Genomic DNA, 15,808 nt, shown 5'->3' with positions numbered 1-15,808 from the left:
CCTAAATCACCACATTTGCACTTCATGGAATCATTTACACATGTGCAAAGGGCAGCTTTGAAAGTTGCTGGAGTCTTTGGTCTCTTCAACAGGGCACACGAAAATCACTGTGTAGACAACTTCAAAGTTCCCTGTTTACCCACAGACTAATTAAAATTTAGGTAATAGAAGGACGATATCTTTGAACTTTCCTACTTCAGAGCTGGCTATACTGGCTGCTAAGGTGATTTAAAAAATTGTTGTTCTTAAAGGAGAGAGATGGATTTTACAGGGTAAAGCTAAACTATTTCCTTTGCTCCTCTCCTTCCTCCCCCTCCTAACAAATGCATGCCCTTGCCCTCCACAGCAGCTAGCTACCTGCTGAATTGCCTCACCTGGAATCAGACTCTGTGGTAGGCTAAGAATGGCAGTCAGGACAATCAGCTTTATGTCAGTGCCACTCCTTGTTTTACAGGGCAGGTTGCCCAAAGCCCCATCCAGCCTGGCCTTGAACACCTCCAGGGATGGGGCATCCACAGCTTGGCTGGGCAACCTCTTCCAGTGCCTCACCACCCTCTGAATGAAGAATTTCCTCCTTATATCTAGTCTAAATCTATCCTTTTTTAGTTTAAAACTATTGCCCCTTGTTGTGTCACTCCTGTCCCTGATGAAGAGTCTCTCCCCATACTCTTAGCGGGGCAAAATTCTGCTCTCAGATTCTTTCTGCATATCTCCGATCTATCATGAAGAACTTTGTGGAGTCTTTCATATTCAGAGCCTGATCCAAAGGGCGCCGAGTTCCTCTCTGTGCAGATGTATCACTGCTATAAACAGGAGCTTGTACAGAAATCAAAAGGCAATCCAAAGCATATGTGAAAGCAGAACTTGGCCCACTGTTAGTGCATCTCTGAAGTCTGCTAAACAAAAAATTATATTCCACTTTCATGTTATTGTCTTTTCCTTGGCTGTCAGTGAGAAACTTCAGATTCTGCATTATGAAGTGGGGACATATTGTCACTCTTCCTTGACAACTTTCCCCTTCTCCACCAGTGTCAGGAAATTACAATACAAATGACTCATGTTATGTGAGCAAATATTACCTTAGTTTGAATTATTTTATTTTTCTTGCAACCACCTTTGAATGTTACTATAGTAATATTTCTGTTTTTCCTTGTCAAGGAACTGTGACAGACAATTTCATAAACCTTTTAAGCAGCTACAGTGCAAAGAAAATGCTGCATTTATTTTACTCTTCTCTTATGTTTGCCTGTAAATATAAAGGGTATTTTTAATGGCTATCATATAACTACATCATAAGAAAAGAAAATGAACATGCCAGGCACAGGTTAAAAAATGAAAAAATACTGGAATTAAGGTTGGTGTTATTATCTCCCTTGCTCAACCTTTTCCCAAATCTCCACCTCATCCCATTCACTCTTTCTTCTGCGCACAGTCAGATGCAGAACTGGGAACTGAAAAAGATAATTCCCTAGCTTTGTGCTCAAATGACAATGACACACTATCCTTCAGCAACTTCAAGGAAGGACTATGTTGTGCTGCTGGCTAAAACATGCCAGGTCACTTGTTAGCAAGACCATACAATTTGGTCTCAGGCATGAGCGGATGAAGTGTCCTCACTGGAAGGCCATGAAGGTTGGACTCCTCAGACACTTCAATGGCTAAACTTCAGCGTCTTCTCCAATTATGAACATACAGAGATTTTCATTTTAAATATATGTAATTTGCTACGTGTGGGTAAATGTCCACTAAAAAGGCAGACGAGCCACACAGTAATATCAGTAACATCCTGGAAGCAGATATTAATTTCCAGGTAGTACAGTGTTAAAGCACATTAATGAAGGTTCTATGATTTCTTTCTTCTTCCTTTTTTTTTTTTTTTTTTATAAACAGATATTTTTTCTTGATTTCAATCTCAAGTAAAAAGAAAAAGTGAAATATTGTAGTCAAAGTTCTCCCATATTCTTAGCTTTGGATGGTAAGAGGAAAATAAAAATATTCATTTCAGTAATTCAGTTGAAACAACTAAATTTTGGTAAAGTTCTGAGCAAATGAAAGCAGGGTGTTGCCATGGGAAAGTCTTCATAGTAGGTGAAGACCTGTGTGTCCTCTAAAGCAGAGTTATCCACTGGGCAGGCCAGTTCAGTATGGCCTGCAAACTGCTTGCTGAAGAGAAATATCACACCCTGGAGCTGAATGTCGTGTGTGGGAAGACACCCACACTGCCAAGACATCCATAAAGGACAGAAGAGAGACTGGAGATGGGTTATCTCATTGACATGATCTTTGAGCAGGCCTAATAGCAACACGTAAAGATCCCCACAGCCATCACTGCTATTGTCACAGTAGAGGCCATGAGAAACTGCTAGAAATGTTTACATACATCCCTCTCCCATCACCAATTACACCCCATACTGAACAGGTGTACCTGACATTCCCACGTGTGGCTTGATGCATGCTGTATGAATCAGCTGTCTCATCTTACATTGGTTCTCCAAGGATGGCTTCTTCTGAAATTAAAGAAGTTGCTCAAAATACCTGAGAAAGAATTTATTTGTGGACCCTGCTCCGCAGATGGACCTCAATGACCCAAAGGGTCAGTAATACATCCCTGTAGTGTCTGGCAGGAATTCCTCTTCCTTCTCCTCTCTTTCTCCCTTGATCCTCCTGCTGTCAGGTCTCTCCTTCAGAAGAATGGGAACACCAATATTAAAGATGTCAGAGGCTGGAGGAGAAGGTGCTGGCTGGTGGTGTATGAGAAAAAACAGCCAAATGTCTGAGTTTGGATATAAGCAACAAGACTGGCAAAAAGTGAACATAGGCTTGCTCTGAGTCTGAGAAGAACTAAAGAACCTGAGATGAACTAATAAGTAGAGCCTTGGCAGAGCCCCAGTAGGCATCCTGATGTCCAGACCTGCCCTGGGCAATGAGTAAACCTTTCTTCGCAACGAGTAGGAGTTTCATGTAAGCAAACTGAAACCATTTCTTAGTAAATTATTGTCTCTTCAGAAGAAGTTGAAAGTGTAGACCAACTAGGAGAAGCTACAGTATTGCCTATGTTAAGTGAGATTTCCATGGCAGAGTCCCACCGCTGGAGTGACAATTTGCTGCTGCTATACAGTATGCTGCCCAGGGGGCATATGTTTCCTTATATCTCTCTCTGAAATAGGTGCTATTAGATAACAAAAATCTACGGATTTCTTTATGCTTAGATCACCGGTAGACTGAAGACAAGAATTATCACATGGACAGATGCCTTGTCAGATTAATTTTATATTTTAGGGTTCTTGTGTTTGCCATTTTATCAGCCACTGTAAACAGCCAGCAGGCTTTCATTTCATCCATGAAGAATGCAACATTTTAGATGATGCAAATGGCGCTAAGAACTTTACATAGCTGTGGGATAAGATCTTTAAAAAAGAATGTGCCTGTGCCTTGTGCAAATGAAAACAAATGCCCATAACTGGCTGGGGGCAAAGGATGAAGTAAGTGCTAGTATGGAAATACTGCTCCAGGACAATTGCCAAGGAAGGTTACAAGTACTATCTGGAGTCTACAGAGTTGAGAGAGGATAAAACATGATGGTACGTGATGGCATGTTGCACAAAACATCCAAGAGGAAAACAAATGAGTGATGACAAAATTGGAAAGAGAAGCTGGAATAAAAGAGAACCATTGGAGAAGGGAGCAGCAGACAGCAGCAAGACAGCAGAGGCAAGGCATTTAATGAAAAATAAAGAGAAGAAAGAGTCCAGAAAGGAAATATTTTAGCACTGTAGGAGGACAAGCTTGCAGATGAACTCTGTTTACTTCCTTGGTCAGAAGTAGGCCCTCACGCTTTACATAACAAACAAGTTCTGGTAGCATTTTTCACGCCAGCTCACTGAGCTTTCTCCTTCAGATGCAACTACCCCTTCTTTGTGTACCCATGGCTGCCCTCTCTGTGGTCTGAGAGAAGGATGCTTGGGAGCATTTTGCCAAAGTCACTTCTAATGGGACAAAATTCCAGTATCTGGGGCCAGGAATACAATGCGAAGCACTTCTTAGTACTCTTGAAAAGTTTAACCTCAACTTTTTTTTTAACAAAAAGGTGTTTGCAAAGATGAAGCCACTGTTCAGTATTTCACTTAGCAGATCTGAAATGAGGCCATATTCAAGCTATCTGCAGGAATGTGTTTGCTGGTGATTTTATCACTAGCAAATAATTCTTGGTCGGCTCACAGTGTAGAATAAGGACTTTTTACTTCCCATCTGTTTTGCCATTTAGCATTTGTCCATCTTGCACTGACACTTCAAGTCGGTTTGTTGTGATTAGCTTGTTGTGGCAGAGAAGTTGCTCATATCACTAGTCAGAGCTCAGGCTCACAGTCCTGGGCTGAAGCTGTAGTTAAATCCACAAGAAATGCTCATACTATTATAACAGCACTGGTGGACATGGGGAGGTTCTTTATTTCTTTTTCTTTTTTATTATTATTATATTAGAAAGTTTTGGTGAGTAAGTTCTGAGAAACAAGGATGAGGTGTGGGGGTGAGGAAGCAGCTGTAGCAGGGGAAGGGCAGAAGATACAACTTATTTCATACATATGTGTTGTGCATATGTCATGACTCACCAGGAAGTGAATCTGCAGTGGGAACTGAAGAGCAAAAGAAGACAGGGCAGGGTTTGCATTTGGATTCACAATGACTTTTCTTATAAAATCTACTTGGTCTTGGCTTCCTGCATTGATGGGACTGGTCAAGGCGTATTTAATTGAGTAACAGTTCCAGCAAAAGCTGTTAGTAATAAGAGGGGTGGCTGGCTTACGTGAGCAGTGATCAGTCAGAGGGGTCACCAGTTCAGATGGGTTCAGCTTTGTATGGTAGGAGTTGTTCCAATCAGATGTTGTGGTGGTGGCCTGTGTGAGTTGGAAATCTTGGCACAGTTTTCCTTGGCCACAGGTCCACATCATAAGAAAGAAGGACAAGCCCTCACTTAAGAGTTTCCTTGGAAGTCTTTGCAGAGACCAGGAAAGCACAGATATAAAGGAGAAAATCCTATGAAGTGGACAACTTGCCACTCACAAAGCAAGCCCTGTCATCACATCCCAACCCATCTCAGACCTGTCAGAGAAACAAGGGATCCTTCTGCGCAGGATCTTTAGGCACCTTCTTCTGGTGAAGGGAAACAAAATGCCTGACATTCACATGCTATTACTGCCTGGCTTCTGTGGGAGTCCCTTTGTGCTGCAAGAAGTCACTATAACAAGGGACAGTGATCATATCACTTTAATTTATGTCGCCAGCAAGGATGCAGAATTTGGAGGCAAATATATAGGAAAAAATCATCCATCTCCCTCAGGGAAAGCTGAGTATAAAGACCTGTAACAAAGTGAAGGTTTCCAGAATAACAACCCATCTTTATACGAGAAGGAAAAGGTTTGGCTTGGCTTTTGTTGTTGTTGCTTTTATTCCTATCACTAAGAACAGCTTTATATCTAGCTTGAAGTTCCCTTAGCCAGGGGCTAGTCTTGCTCCCACGATGCACAAGAGCAATATGCCCATTCAGTTGATAAGTGCAGAATCAAGCCCTAAATTCCCCCGTATCCAGATATTTTAAGGATTTTTAATTTAGTACTTTCCACTGAATTAAGAATCAATCGTATTTTTTCCATTGCAGTAAATAGAATGTACTGTTGCCAAAATTCCTACTAGTGTGAAGAAACCTGATGGTTTCTTCAGACATATTATCTGAACAGCTTCTATTGGCTTGCTGTGGTTTCCTCCCACTGAAGATCTACAGCCCTTTGAAATGTGAGTTGCAAGAAAACTGCTAATTAATACATATGGCAAATGCCATATTATAGCCAAGGGACGTGTTATGGGATGGGTAAGAGACTTGCTCTCTTGAACTTAGATCCTTCAACAGGCAATCAAGACTACTTCAGGAACTCTTATAGATGGTCCAAATAGGGCTGTCACTACCCTTCTTCCAACCAAAAGCTAAATGACAAGCTCTGGCTGTTTGTTTAAGGGAACAAGGCTGCACATGAAGTCATCCTGTCTGCGCTTTTCAGCACAGCAACCAACCCACTGCGTACCTGGATACATGACTACGTGCCTTGTTTCCCTGTTTTAACAGCACAGCTCTTAATAAAACAGGGTATTGGAGGCTTCATTCACTCACGTTTTGTAGCAGCTTTGAGATCTCCACCAGGTGATCACCAAGTGCCAGGGACTGTAAAGCTGAAAAGGTGGGAACATCTTTCCTAACACCCTCCATGCTGGGGAGGATGACTATCTTCTTCAAGTTGTCCCTATTTGTTTGTTTGTTTGTTTTTTGTGAATACATGTGTGAGAATACATGTGAACATATGTTTACAAATATGTTGATTTATGTAGCCTTTGCTATCTAAATCAACACATCCATAGACGTATGATAGATAAAAAGAAAGATTTGTATGGTTTCAGGTTTGTATGGTTTTCTTTCTCTCGCTTTTTCTGCACAGTTTTAGTCCCTGTGCCTACTGGGTGACCAGCTTCAGTTAAATCTGAAGTACAATATTCACTATTGAGCAAGTGCTGGAAAAGCAGAGCAAGTGCTCTTATGAGGAGCAGCTGAGGGAGCTGGGGCTGTTTAGCTTGGAGAAAGGAAAGCTTAGGGGAGATCTTACTGTACTTTACGATTACCTTAAAGGAGCTGGTAGCAAGGTGGGAATCAGGATGTTCTCCCAAACACCAAGTGATAAGACAAGGGGAAACGGCCCCAAGTTGCACCATGGGAGGTTTAGGCTGGATATTAGGAGAAATTTCTTTACTAAAAGAGATGTGAGGCATTGGAATAGGCTGCCTGGGGAAGTGGTGGAGTCCAACCTGAATGATTCTGTGGTTCTGTGATTCTAAGAGAAGAAGGTTACAGGTGATTTACCAGAGCTTAGATGCAGGGGACTATACTGTGAACTAAAGAGGCTCTGCCAATAAAAATCTAAGCATTATTGTCAAATAGGGAACAATTCCAGGTTTGACGTTCTTTGTTCCTGGAATGCAGATGAACGCATGCCATTCTCTCCCCCTCCCGCCTCCACACAGACCCAAAACTGGTATCAAAACTAGCAATTGTCATGACACCTTTTTTGTTCTCCATTCATGAACAATATGGCTAATATTGACTCAGGGAGAGAATAGATGAGAAGATAGTAAATATCACATTTTGTCAAAGGAACCCTCTTCCTTCTCTCTACATTCACATTTTAAAGTATTTGGGCCCTATTCCAATGGAAAGGGCAAATCTCCTGACAAAACCCCTCTCCGATGGACTGTCTCAGTCCATGAGCCCTGTGATGGAGGCCAGGCAAGTGGGACTGTCCTGTCCCTGTGTCCTCATGCAAACAGCAGGGTTACGTTCAGCTGCTGTGTGGGGGCATGGAGCTAGCAGCCATCTCAGAGTACCCACATCCCAAATCTTTCAGGGCTGGTTCTCTCTCCCTCACAAAATAACCAGATTGATAGATCGAGATTTAATTAAAAATGATCAGCTACTGCAAGGACAAGCTTTTTTTTTTTTTTTTTTTTTTTTTTTTTTTCCCCAGGCACTCAGTTTACATGTTTACTGTGCTAAAAACAGTTACGAGCAATCTGGATAGCCCTCTGCTAACTGTGATGAAAACATTCTCCAGCATCTCTGATGGTGCCTGCCACTGAAGAGCCTGAGAAACACTGAAGCTAGATGGAGAATGAGCCTGGCTTTCTAAAAGTCATACACTGAAGACCTGATGCTGGTGGTGCATCATCCCCAGTAGGGACTCTGGCTGACACCATGGTCCCTTTTGTGACTCCCACAGCCATGATAGGGGCAGCAGTGCCTCTGAGCCTCTCTCTGTGCTGCCCTAGGACACACCACATGCCCAGCCTCCCTCCACCACCCCACACCTCTCTCAAAGAGCTGGAGGGAGACTCTGATGTGGCTGGCCCGAAGCTCATCACTGGGACTTGATGCTCTTGGTGGTGACTGCCACATTCAGTAGGGGGAATGACATAACACCTTATATGCCTGGCCTTTGGTGAACTTGACCACACAAAAACAGACACACTCAGCACACTCAGCACACTCAAGCTTCTAAAAGTCCTGGTTTGCTCAAAGGCCTCTTCTGATGATGTAAAAATTGTCTTTCCATCTAAAACATAATATGTACATACATGCACACACACACAAATAGAAATCTTTAGTTAAGCTCATGGTTATGACTTTTTATTATTATTATTATTTCAGTTGCTAGTGAGCTATAGCGAGTCAGAAGATTCCCAAAGCAAAGCAGCTTTATTACCAGTTTTGAAAATAACCCTGTCCATCATTATCAAATATCCTGAATACCCGTGTTCAGCAACATTCGGCCGGTACTTAGATTATGAGTCACTGGGTAATTTAGCTCTGCAAGGGAGATTGTAAGCCTGCCCCCAGCCCCCTCCCACCCCCCTTTTCTAGAGAGGAGATGCCAGTGGGGGACCTTCATTAATATTCACTGCAATGTACATCTGTTTACCCCCTCAGCCACTTCATGAAAATACACAGGGAGAGGAGGGAGGGCAGAGGGAGGGCTTCAAAACATTTGCAGCTAAGGCAGAGTCCCAGTGATGCACCCCGAGTTGTTTCTGCCAGCCTGGCAGGGATGGCAAACATTTGCCATCTCTGCAAGCCAGTCTTTGTGGCTTTACAAGCACTGAAGCATATGAAATGAAAAAGGTACTGGTTCTTGCTGAAAAGTAGTTAGAAAGCTGAGCGTGATAATTCTCCTCAACAGCTCAGTGTTAGGGCTGGATCCTGGGTGAGGATGCGAGTGACCCACTTAAGGATTTTGTTGCTGTTGTTCAGAAAACCTCACAGACTACCTTCTGTCCCATTGAGACTTGGCTACGACAGAGTCATACTTCATATTCATCTATAGGAACATCTGGCCCATGTCTAACATTTAATTTCCACACCATTAGAGTCAAACAATACGTGTACATCAGTAGATAATGTAATGCATTATCACGCAAGGCAGAGAGCAGCAATTTATTAGCCTAATTTAAAATAGCCTTCAGCAAAAAATAGTGCATCTTAATTCATGGATCTGAAAGGAATGACATATTTTCCTGTAAAATGCAAAGGTATGAACAGAGACATGGTTTTCCACAGTGGTGCATATATTATTTCTTTTTCTTGTAAATCTTTTAAAAGATGAAATATCAGTTCTCTCCACACAGACACACATGAACACACAAAAGAAACTAAAAAGGAAAAGTTCAAAACCAAGGTACATCCATAATAATACAAAAGGAGAGATCTTACCAAGGGGACGAAAGAGAAAAAGCTGACCCAGAACACAAGCAAAAGCGACCTTTCCTTTGCAGCAAAGTTGTGATCTGAATGTGAAGATCACTCAGACTTGCCATGCTTGTACTTGAACAAATCCAGGATCCTCAACTGCACATCAAGCATTTCCTCCTCTTTTCTTTTTTTTAAATCTACTTTTAAAATCTATCTTTTCCATTAAAGGACATTTTCTATATAGGACAAAAAATATCAAAACAAGTTAGAAGCCTTTGCCACCCTGGTAAAATGAGTCACTTTTCAAGAGAAAATGATCTGCCTTTGATTAAAAGACCGTAACTTCCTCCCAGGAGGAAATTAACTTCCCAAATGGCAGAGCAACACCAGGCTCATGTGCCAGAGTTCACTTCAGTTCTCTGAACCAGGGTGACTTTGCACAGTTTTGGTTAATTAATACACCATAGGCTCTGGCCATACTGCTCAGCTCCTATCTCTACTGTACCCAAAGTCAACAGCTGTCTGAAGCTGAGATTTCTATTTGGCATCATTTCTCTCTACCCTCTTTTTAATTGACATCAAAATGTCATTGAAAAAAATACCTAGACAGGAGTCTGGGAGTAACATCTAGCCTAATACATACCAACTGTTTTTCCCCACAGTGGAACCACAGCCATGCTGAGAGAACTGGAGGGTGCCCAGCAGGGCCTGGGACACTGCCTGGACTGAGGGGGTAGAAGAGTGCTCAGTCCCTCACCAGCACTTCAGAAGAAGGCAGCATTGCGGGCAGCTCAAGCCTGCCAGCATGTGTAAGGTGTTTTGTGAACATCTTGGGAGATTTAGTCAGGAGAATCCACAGTTCTGGGTCTGATCACTTTGAGCTCTGTCAAAACTAAAACTGTAAAGTTTGAAGCAGAACTTTTAGATGACCAGGAAACCTTTAAGGTAAAAAAAATACCATGCATATCTCCAAAATCTTGTCAAAACCATCCTCATATTGCAGCACCTGAATGGGGATTCCCAAGATCTCAGTTGTGGACTATGCCACGTGAGATAACACGTAAATGAAATTCCCAAGCTAATGAATCTTTAAGGTTAGTTATTCTTTCAGCATCAAAGCCAGCCTCTCATTCAGCACAGGCAGGTGGGAGCTGAAAACGGAGATACAGCCAGTATAAAGCATCCCATAGCAAAGCGGTGACAGGGCATGCCTGCCAGCAGTGGCATGGGAAGTTCAGGTGCTGAAGCTCAAAAATTCATGTCTTTGACCACATTGTACAAATCTTTTTTCAACCAGGGAGATAGCATCCTGCTTGGAGGAAGACCAGTAATCTTGTGCTTATAAAAATACACTGCTACTGACTTAAAACGTGAATACCAGAATGGGCAGGTTCCAAGATCCTGCTCTGCAGTCAAAGAGTCCCCTACTCTTCTGAAAACATAAGGACTATATAAGCAGAAAATCTTGGAGATTTAGGGGGGGTCACACTTAACACAAGTTAAGAGAAAATCAATAAATCCTACATCAACCAATAGTCAGCTCATCCAACCTGGCTGGTGTGCTAGAAGTATTCATTTTGATGGTTCATTAATTAGCTACAACACAGTACCATTGCTTGGGACAGGTGGCACAGCAGAGGCAGTCTTTGTTAGTGAAAGAAGTGAAGGAACAGTAGCAAAAGATTTTGGATAGCCCTCTCAGCTGCAAAATAAGGGGAATATTCTGTCTACCTGACACTGTGGTACCTAAAGTGGCCTGGAATAAGTCTGATATATCTTACCTGACCTTCTGTTTATCATCCTTTTCTTAAAAGGCAGCTGGACATATTCTCCTGGCACAGTTATTATCCTTGCAAGGATGTAGCTTATGCTCGGATACCTGCATCTCTCTAGGAAGGAAATAAGACAAAGAAAAGGTGCTTGCATTAATGCTGCCTCAGGGCACCAGCAAGTTACGGGTTGGTGGGTTTTACAAGACTACTTACTATGCTATTCAATTAAAAAAAAAGAGCAGTTACCATAGCAACACCCACATCTAATGGCTCTTATGCTACCTCTGAGATACAAAGCACCTTCTTACAGAGATACATTGACCAATACAGCATGTCGTGGGAAGTTTTATGCTTCTAGCAATGGTTTAAGGGGGAGAATGTGTGTTCCAATAACCAGATATATTTATATCCCCAGGTTGTAATATTAATTTGTAACAAATTATTTTGGTTCCTTGATATCTCTTTTCTTCTCATTACCATTTCCTTTCTAATAGTGCCTTCATTTTTTTCTCCACCCCAACTCCCTTCCCCACCCCCACCCCCAACCCCAGATGGATGATATTTGATTAAGTACAGGATGAGATTTGCATATGGGAGCTCAGGGATAGGTCCAGCAGTTAGGTGGGTCATATCTGTCTGTACATCTCGTATCTGGAAAATGCTACCACTTTATCACAGTTTAGCAGTCACGGCCAAGTGGAAGCCAGGGGCTAGTAGGTGTTTGTGGAAAGCATTCTGACATTATCAGTGGTAAAGTATGGGTTTTCATTCCTGAAAAGAAATGGAAAGCCACGTTTTTTAATTTGTGTTGCACTGGAGAGAACACTACGAAGGGTGGGGGGAGTGACTCTTCCAGGAGTGGAAGAAGAGGGAATGGAAGTCATGTCTTGTCTGTTCTTGGCTGAGGGGAAGAGAAGTTACGTGACCCTTTGAACACCGCAAGGGCCAAGCTATCATCCCCACAAGCACACCAGTACCAGACAGTCACTATCAGAAAGATGAGGAAGAGGGGGTGGAGGAAAAGTAAAGGGATAGATAGGCCTCAGAATGTCCTCTTTGCCCCGTGGCCCTCTGTACAGACATTTCATTTCTTATCAACAATCCCAGATGGTGCATGCTCTACTGTTGGGAGAGCAAGACATACTGTTTAGAGAGCAAGACACTGCAAGATACTGTGTCCGTGTTGCCACCCACTTCTTTAAATACTTCCCCACCAAGTGGCATGCTCCTGGACCATTGCCATTTGGCCAGGTAGGACTGGTTCCTGCCCTTCCTTCTGCCCTTATGGATCCTAGGGGGCTGAGGGGCAATTTGGGAGCCACAGAGCTTCTTATCCTTCCCTGGACAAAGCCCATGGCCTGGGTTCTCTGGGTCTAGCAGCTTGTCTGCCCTATCATGTTTCTGAGAAGTAGGGTAAGACTTGACCTTCATTTTCCAGAAGCAAATAAAGAAAGAAAATCCTGAATAACCTCTGATTTGCAGTCTTCTAATTATCTAGACAGTCCAGCAGGAGAGAAACTGCATGTTTGTCCCTCCTACACCAAATATTCTTTGTAAATCTAAAAAAAATTCAAGAAAAAAAAGAAAAGAAAAACAAACAAACCTGAATGAGTTAAAGAAAGAGATAGATACAGATTAATCCCAGTAATTACTATTTAGATATAGATTATCTTCATAAGCACAGCACACCAGTATTTGTTACTGTGGCATCACTGAAAAATCTGTCCCATTCAACATGCAAGGCTGAATATCAGTTCCATGTTATTTTTCCATGAACACAGGGCTCTATGTATTATTTGCAATGTTCCTAATTTTTAATTACCCCAAATTAAAACAACGGGATGATATATGATGAGTGAAACCAAGCGTATGTTAAAAATGTCTAAACAGTTTTACCTGGGAAAATGAACAGAAACATAAATTGCTTGTATTGCATATTTAAAAATTCAATAGCAAGCTAAAATTACCATTTGCATTAATGTATTCTGAAATATGAATTATTAAGTGATTCACATTGGCGCAACAAAAGCCAGTTTGGAGAACCTAGCTTTAGCCTGAAGCATTCCTCAGCAGCCTTATCTTCCCATTCCTCTCTAAATAGTGCTAAATATATAAAGGAGATTCTTCTAATTGGAAAAATGTATACACAACACTTGTATTAAAAAAATAAAAATAAAAAAAACCCCTCTACATTTCCAAGAGAGTTAAAAAAAATCTCTCAAACAAAAGAAATTCAAATATTCAATGCTATTCATGTCTCTCTCTTTCCTTTTTTAACCCCCTTTGTACTTTGCACTCCTGTTTTTTTTTTTTCTTTGCTTTAATCCCAGCCATCATTTTGGTTCTTTTATTTCCTTTTTTTTTTTTCTTTTTTCCTTTCCTTCTTCAAATGCAGCTTCATTGTGTAGAGGCCAAGGCAATGACCTGCCACAGGAAGCAATGGTGAGCACCTGCACGTGCGGTGCCTGGGAGAGACCATGGGCACAGAGGCTGGACCTGGAGGCACACCGTGCAGTCTGGCCAAGGAGACTTCTCCACCTGTGGGGCAGGAAAGCTGCCTCTCAGCCCTACAAAAGGGCAGGGGGGCAGGAGGCAGTGGGTGGGGCATGGAGGGTGGATGCTGGGAATAGAAACGTTATTTAGGGCTTCATCCAGCAAAATCTTAGTTCAGAGAGTCATGCTTCCTCCTCTTTGCTGTGTAAGAAAGGAGAAACCTGTCAGCAAGGTGGTTTTCTTGGACTGTGGCTTGGAATTTTTAACTCAGGATCCTTTTTTTTTTTTTTCTTTGCCCTTTGTTTTAGGCTGCAGAAATGAGATCCTGATGGATAACAAGACAGAAAAGTGCTAGTTAAAAAAGGACAGCCAGATGATGGAAAAGCAGCCCAAAATCACTCTTGGACTCCTGTCCTTCTTCTGATGTGCTCAAGGTCAAGCAATGAGTTAGCGGAAGAGCCAAAGTTAGCAGCCTGTATTCCCAGCACTCTGCTTTCATGGTACAGGCTTGATTTCCCAGAGCATGTCCTTAGCTCCAGTTAACTTCACTGAGAGGACAGTTGCAAAATAGCTTTGACAAATTGGGGCTGAGGTGCTGCTGATTCTCAAAACAGTTTATCAGCCATAAATGCTGGGTCTGTGATGTGTGCTGTGCAGCCCAAGTTTTCAGGCTTCCTCCTGCACTCAGATACAAAGCACAGTTTTTTTCTCAAATTGCATTTCTTTTCATGCCATGTGATTACAGATATATTCTGACTCGCTATTTCCATTTCTCTTACGTATTAGTAAAAAGGAAAAAATGGTTGGAAAAAAAAATCTCTGTAGTGTTATTCCTATAAAAATTCATTTCATATGCGAAGTGTTACACTGCTCTGGGAAAAGTGACACCAAAGGACTTACGTGTAATTATGTCTATGTGTTATGAATATACAAATATACACAAAGAGCCTGGTGAGCTAATGGTAATAAAGAGACAAAAAGTGGACATGACATTTATCCAGTGCAATAAACATAGGTCAAAACTAAGTTGCCATGGGATCATTAGGAGCACATTTACAAAAGGAATCAATTTACATGGCCAACAGTCTTGCTAATCCAGTATCTTGTCACCACACAAGCACTCTTAGGAACCCTGGTTCCCAGAAATATTTCAATCCTAGTACCCTTTCACTAAAAATAGGTACAAAACCCAAAGTTGAAAAGTTTCTTTTGTTTTTGTCAAATTTATTAACCTGGCTGGATTTTTTTTTTTTATCTGGCTTAGTATCAAGTCCTTAAAAAAAGTATCTACTATGTTCTGGGCTCCTGACATCTCCTGGAGCAGTGAATATCTTAGTTACACGAATGCGTGCATACAAAATCATCTCTCTTTCATTAGCTTTGAATTTTCCTGTCTTTGAATTTCCCCATGTTCTGGTACCAGGGACTCATCATATTCACTAGAAAAAGATCAGTGAAGGCAAGAGCTGCAGAACAGATACCTGCTCTTACAAAGTTGCCATGTTTCTGTACGGGAGACCCCATCCCAAAAAGCAGCTCTCATGCTTGCCCCTGCTTTGTGCATGCCCTGTGTTGATAGACCCCGGTAGGCTGAACATCACTCAAAGTGCGTGGGTATCAAAGTATGCAGAGATACTGCTCCACGTGAACTTCCAGGTGGCCAGGGAATGCCAACTGTAAGGAGTGCATCTACTCTGGCTCCACTTGCCCACACTCACATCAGAAATCTGGCTCACACTTGGCTGCTTTGCATGAGATGTGGTCCCTTGTATGAAATAAACATGGTCAGAGTGATCTGGCTCCACCCACCCCCGAAGATGTATTTCCATGTAAATGCACTGGGTGCTTCCAGTCGCTGGTGGTCTAGAGCTACTAGATCTCCCCATTTCTCCTCATGGGACAGAACTGAGGCCAACAGTTCCCCCAAGCCATCCCACACTTCATCTTTGCCCATAACAAACCATGGCTGGGGAAAAGGGTACCTCACCAGGAAACCCCCAGGGGCTGACCACCCCGCTTCACATCCCCTTTTTTTGGCAAGATTTCCATGCTTCTGCTGGCCCAGCAAGCCCAGGGTGGGAAGAGGCCCTTTTGGGCACACCATAGCTACGTCCCAGCACCTCTTCATTTGCATCTATCTGCTCAGCCTTGTGACAGAAGAACTGGGGCAGTGATTGCTGCTCAGGCCCCTTCTTGGAGACGGCTTGCTCCCACCTGCCAAGCTCAGCCGGGCAGTGGTGAGTCAGGGGCCACGCTTGCCCAT

This window comes from Anser cygnoides, chromosome 2 (genome assembly GCF_040182565.1).
Source record: "Anser cygnoides isolate HZ-2024a breed goose chromosome 2, Taihu_goose_T2T_genome, whole genome shotgun sequence".
Taxonomy (NCBI): Eukaryota; Metazoa; Chordata; class Aves; order Anseriformes; family Anatidae; genus Anser; species Anser cygnoides.
Note: the sequence above shows the minus strand (reverse complement) of the source record.